This window comes from Cucumis melo, chromosome 5 (assembly GCF_025177605.1).
Source record: "Cucumis melo cultivar AY chromosome 5, USDA_Cmelo_AY_1.0, whole genome shotgun sequence".
NCBI lineage: Eukaryota > Viridiplantae > Streptophyta > Magnoliopsida > Cucurbitales > Cucurbitaceae > Cucumis > Cucumis melo.
The window spans coordinates 23,774,933-23,781,552 of record NC_066861.1 but is presented as its reverse complement, the minus strand read 5'-3'; positions in this window follow the sequence as shown (position 1 = coordinate 23,781,552).

Sequence of the window (6,620 nt, the reverse complement as noted above, 5' to 3'; positions counted from 1 at the left end):
AACTCAATCTCTTCTCTCCCAAAAATAAAATTTGAAATCAATTACCTAAAAAAGGATATTTGAATTTCGAAGATTCAAGCTCTACGTCCATCTGTACGTCCATGTCTAAGTTTTTGGTCCCGACAGTAAGACACAAGGAAGCACGGTAAGACTGTTGGTCAGCAGTAATCCGCCTAAACACATACAGGTATAGATTCTCGATCTAAGAAATTTTTATTTCTAGAATTAATAGATTTTGAAAAATAAAGATTTGTAGTGTAAGAATTTAAAAATTTTCTCAAATGTCTAATTTCTTCAAGAAAATTTTGTCTTCTAAATCTTTTTCAAAAGAACTTTCTCAAAAGAAATTGAGGAGCAACATATTGATTCCTCCAATATAAATGATATTACAATTGAATAAATGCGGATAACAAAAATAGAAAATAGTTTTCTTAATTGGGGAGTTCCCACACTTGATTCAGAAATAATTTGCTTTCATGATACATTTACTTTCAAAGAAAATCTTTGTGTAAAAATTGTTGAAAGAAGAATCTCAGTCTATGGAAAAATTGATTCTATACAATTATTTCCAAGAAATGATATAGAAAAACATCAAAAAGAATTTTCATTTCTTCACATAGGTGTTGTCCAAGTAGCCTTAATTCCAATGTTTAGATCTGGACTGAATACACTGGTCTTAGCAATTTTATGTGATAAACGTCATAAAGATTTTTCAAATTCATTATTAAGAATAATTGAATCAAATTTCTCCAATGACTTGGTCTATTTTAATTTTTTTTCTAAATCTCTTGATGATCTGCATATTTTAAAAATCTTGAGCTTAGATATCACTGGCTAAGGACTGAACTTTGAAGAAGGTGTTAAAAAATTACCTTATTTACAAAATCACTTACAAAGTTTTAACCACTACTATGCATCCAAAAGCTTTGATGACATCAACTAAAGGAAAAACCATGTTGATAGAAACAAATCTAAATAAATCTTCTATTAGTGTTCCAAAACTCTTTTCTTGGGAAGAAGTTACAAAAAATCCCCATGGGTTTTGGACAATGCTTTTATCCCTCAAAAGAAAGAAAAAGAACTTTCCCATATAATTGAACGTTCTGAAAGTGGAGATCAAATTTGAAAACGAATCGTCTAGGTTCTCTGTAGACAAAGAAAATATAAGTTATCGAGAATTCATGAGTTCAAGACCAAACACATCTAGTATTAGGAGTGAGCCAATATCTAATCTAAACATATCAAATTTTTTAAAAATTAAATCTGTTAGATTAGAGCAAAGAATACCAAATATTGTTTATGAAGAAAATCCCTCAGATTCTCCAACTCAAGTCGAAATGGATACCAATTCTCATCTAAATGTAATTATTTTAGAATCAAAGTTTGAGCTTGACAAAGAATCCCTCCAAAAGAAATTTATATCTAAAGCAAATCGTATCGATAGAATGCCCTTTTAAGAAACTACTTTGAAATAGAAAGGAAGCTGTTCAGAGAAGTGTATTTCAAACCCTTGAAATACTTCAAGAACATATTGCATTCTTTAAATGGTTCAACCAAAGGAAAATTTTTGACAATATTTGTACAATCAAAGAAAAGGAATGTTGGAAAACTCAAAGAGGAGAAATCAAAGCTAATTATATATCCTCCAATAGAAGATGTTAAGTTCAAAAGCTTCTATAACAAAAATGTTACAGCAAAAACTTTTTAAATTATTAAAGAATCTAAAGAGCACGAGGCTCCCACAAATAAGAAAATAAAGAGCATCCAAGTTCAACACAATTATTCTAACAGAATGCTTTCTTCAATTGCAAGCCAAGTGTTCAAGCTAGAGGAAGTTATAAATCCTCCTACTCTTAAAGAAACTCCTAACCTTTTCCAACCTCTAAAAAAGGTCAAGGTAAAAACTAAAAAGCAAAAACTTCTTGAAGAAATTAATAAAAGCCTAAACAACCTAAAAGGTGAAAGTTCAATAAATGTTCTTAACGAAGAATATGTAGCACAATTTATGAAAGATTTTGAAAATCACATTGTTAATGAAGAAGAAAAACAAAATAAAATAAATTTCAAAAGATTCATTAAGAAAAGAGGTCAAATTAATTTCTATTCTCGACCTTCATTTCCAGGAGAAGGTCTGGAACGAAGCCAAAGATATGCAATAAGTACAGAATTTAACGGAGAGTTCATATATGTCTAGAATATTGATGGAACTTTAAAATTTCAAATTTATGACATATTAAATAATATGTTAACTTGTTCTTTATCTTATGAATCCAATGCTCATTCAAATGGAGAAGCTACTAAACTTCTAATCAACTGATTTAGTGGAAGCCTAAAATTATGGTGAGATCATGCCCTAACTAATGAACAAAAGAAAGCAATTAGAAACCATTGGACAAGAGTTAAAAGGACAATTAAAATTGAAACTGGAATTTTAGCAACTTAAAGAGGTTAGGACAGATGACTATTTCCAACGTCATTTTTTATACGTCGGGACATGGTTAAAACATTATTTTAATATTACCTTTTTCTGACGTTTCATGAAGGGCGTTGAAAAAAAGGAAGCCATTCTCGACGTCTGTGACTAGGGAGTTAGGAATAGTTTAGAATTATATAACTTTCTCGATGATCCGAGCATGGCGTCAGAAATGGAGACACCTATTTCCGACGGTTCTCGTCCAGCGTTGCAAATAGGTAACACCATTCCCAACGGCTTGCATGGGGCGTCGAAAAAAACTCAAACATTAATTATGTCAGATCAAGATTTCCAACACCTCATGCATGGCGTCAGAAATGGTGTTACCTATTTCCGACGAGTCACTAATAGCGTCGAAAATAGTGAAAAACTCTCGACGTCTTTGTGGAACGTCAGGAGTTCCCCTATATATTTTGTTTAAGTTCTGTATTTCATAGAATTGAAATTCAAAGAGAAGGAGAGGAGAAGAAGCAGAAGAAAAAGATGAATCACCACCCGTCGTGCCCTGCCCTCGTCGCTGTCTGTCTGGTCGTCGTTCTTCCCTTTTTGCTAAGTTTCAAACCGTTTCTTATAAAGTTTTGAAGTTAGTTTAGGTTAGTTATTTTAAGTTTGAAGTTTTGTTTTTTTGAAGTTAGTTTAAGATTGAATGGTGAATTAGTTTTAGGATATTGTTTGATTTTAATTTTTGAATTAAAATTTTGGAAGTGGGTTGAAAATTTGAGGCAGTCGGGGGGAGGGGGTTATTTAAGAAATTGGGTTAAGAAATTTAAAATTTGAGTTAAAAATTTTAAAATTTGAGAGGAAAAGGGCTTTAATTGAATATTTGAATTGAATGAGTTAAGAATTAGAGGGGGAGGGAGAGAGGTTAAAGAAATTTTGAAGGGGGGTTCAATTGGAATTTTGAAGAGGGATTGATGAATTGAACTTTTCAAGGGTGGGTGGGTTTAATTGAATATTTGAAGGGGATAGGTTGAGAATTAAAGGGTGTTTGAGGATAAAATTTTAAAGGGGGAGGGGGAGGAGGGTTGAATTGGAATTTTGAATGGGGGATTAAATTTAACTTGACAAGGGGGTGGGGGGATTTAATTGGGTATAGGAAGGGGGTGGGGAGTTTGAATTGAAAATTTGAGGGGAGGGGAAGGGGGCGAGGGCTATTATTGTTTTAAAAATTCTATAATTTGTGTTGAAATTCGTTTTGGCTATCCTGTAGTAATGATAGTCTTTAGTTCAACTTTAGTTGTTTATTTCTTAGTAGTTATGAATAACTTTGTTGTTGATTTAGGACGACTATCCTGCAATTAAAGTAGACTTTTTTGTTTTGAATTTGTTTGTATTTATGAGGGTTTAAAGATGTGGTAGTAGGGTAGCTTGTAAGGTAGCGTTGTTAGAAGCGGTGGGTAGTATGTGAATATTGAAGTTGTTTGTGGTTAATTAGGTTGTGGTGACTATCATGCAGTTATAGTAGTCTATGTAGTTTAAAGTTAGCTCTAGTGAAAAGTTTGGGAGATTGTTTATTTATGGGAGTAAGTTTAGGATGTGAGAGGAGGAATATACTTCTAATCAAACCTATTTATGTTTTAGGGGCTTTAACGATGGACAATGGTTTGATGAAACTTAGGAATAAGTTTTCCATTGAGTATAAGGAGGGAGTGGCCTAATTTTTAGATGTTGCCAAGTTTCACATTGATGTCTACGGACGAATAGGGTGTCCATGCAAGAAATGTATGAACTCAAATTGGAACTCATTTGTAACGCCCAAAAAATTAAGATAATTTTGGAGTTAATTATCTTAATTTTGTTTAATTAAATTTTATTTATTTGATGTTATTTTGAATTCATTTAATAAGAATTATTTGATTTTGTGAAAATTGAAATTAATTAAATATTTGTTGGATGAATATTTAATTAATTAATGGTTTTGGCATGGTGTTTGTTGAGATTTTGATTAAATGGTAGGTTAAGAGGATTAAGTAAAGTTGTCGATTTTTAGTGTTGTTGAAGTTGAATTAAATTAAATAATTATGAATGTTATTTAATTAAACTGTAGAGTGTTTGTTGGAGATTTAATAGTTATATGTATATGTGGAAATATATATATAATTATTATGTGAAAGGAAAAGATAATTATATTTGTTGGAATATAATTATTTAAAGAAAAGATAATCGTATTTTGGAGAATAGATATTTATTAAGGGAGAAAAAGAAAAATAATTATATTTTGGAAAAATATAATTATTCGTAAAAGGATAATTATTTTGGACAAAGATAAATAATAATTAATTATTGTGGAAAATGATTAATTATTTTGGAGAAAGATAAATCTTGATTCTAGAGAGAAGTTGTTATGATTGGGTAAATAAAGAAAGAGAAATTGGATTTAATTAAAAGGAAAAATGGATAATTATATTTTGAAATATAATTATTGGGATAAGGAATGTAACATGCCAAAATTTTAAGAAATTTTTATTAATTATGTTAAATTATTTGGGTGTTATATTAAGGATTGGAGCAAAAATTTAATGGTTGGGTTAAGATAATTCATGTTGGAAGTTATGAATGATTTATTGAAAAAGATTTGATTGATTAAAAGAATTGAGAATTTAAGTTAATTTGAGATTTTGGAGAAAAAAGTTGGTTTTGGTGGAATTGGATTTAATTATTTGGATGTTTGTGGAATATGATATTAATTATTTGGTTTGTCTAAATAATTAATATGGAATATAATTACTTGAAAAAGAAGATAATCCATGAGGAGGGAGATGATTGATTTGATTGGACGATAAAAAATATATTTATTTAGAGGAGAGAATGATGATTTAAATAAATATATATGTTTATTATAGATTTTGGTGAGAGAATAATAATAACAATAATAAAAGTTATAAATGCCTAAGATTTTGTGCATTTAAGAAATTTATTGAGAAAAAATAATGAGAATAAAGATATATGTATATTTTGGTATTATATATATATCCTAAAAGGAAGAAAAAATAATAATAATAAATATTATTATTATTATTTGGGTCTATAAATAGTATTGGAATGCTTAAGTTGAAAAGAAAACGAAAAAGAAAAAGATTCTTCATCTTCTTCACTAAGATATCCCTCTGCTGCCGCCGTCTCACCAATTTTAGTTATGATTAGTTTTTCTGGCAAAGCTTGAAAATTTAAAGTGATGAATTTTCCCATCAAGGATAAGAGAATTTTTCAACCTCCATTTGAGTAACCTTGGTAAGCTAATGAAATTAAATTAGTATTTTGTTAATTTAATTTTGGATCTATTTGCAGTTTCTTTAAAGGTTCAATTGACTAATTTTTTAAGATTTAAATCTTGGATTTTTTCCAATCAAAGTTGAATTGATTTCAACCCAATTTTTTTGGAAGTTAACTAAGTTGGGAGAATTTTTGGATGATAGCCAATGCTAATTTCATTAATTAAGATACTGAAATTTTCTTTTATGATTAAAATCAAATTAATTGGAGAATTTTTACCGTCAACTAGGGAGTGCTTTGTTTGGCTAAAATCTTCATGTAAGAGATTCTCCTACTAGACCTTCGAACTGAAGTTAAGAGCTTGTAATTTTCCATTATGCATTGATGTAGCTAAGATGCATAATGTGTTGATGTTGATGATTGATGATGATGACTGATATTATTTTGATGACTAATTTATGTTGATGATGATGCATGGTATATTAATCACATGATTAAGGATATTATGATTAATATTCAAGCGATGTTATGATGTTTATAATATGTTAAATGCTATGGATGGGCGTTCTGTCAACTTTGTCTATTAGAGTCGTACCCATATAGGTGTCCGTTGGGATCACAACCTTTTTATGATTGTGTAGTTTGACGGGATCACCAGTCCAGTATGAGATGATATGTATATGAGTGACTTGACGGGGTTACTCACAGCCCAATTGTCTTAGTATTTTTTTCGAGTTCACTAAAGACCAGTTTGTCCTAGGTGTTTCTTTGGGTTCACCAAATATCAGCTGTGTTCCTACGGGATCACTAGATTCTTGTGTTTGGGAACGCGCCAGTTCAGGGATACTTCCTTACAATACTCTAATGGGAAGTTAACAGACACCTTGTAGGACTAGTAGTGGGTCCCTTACTGAGTATATGTTTATACTCACTC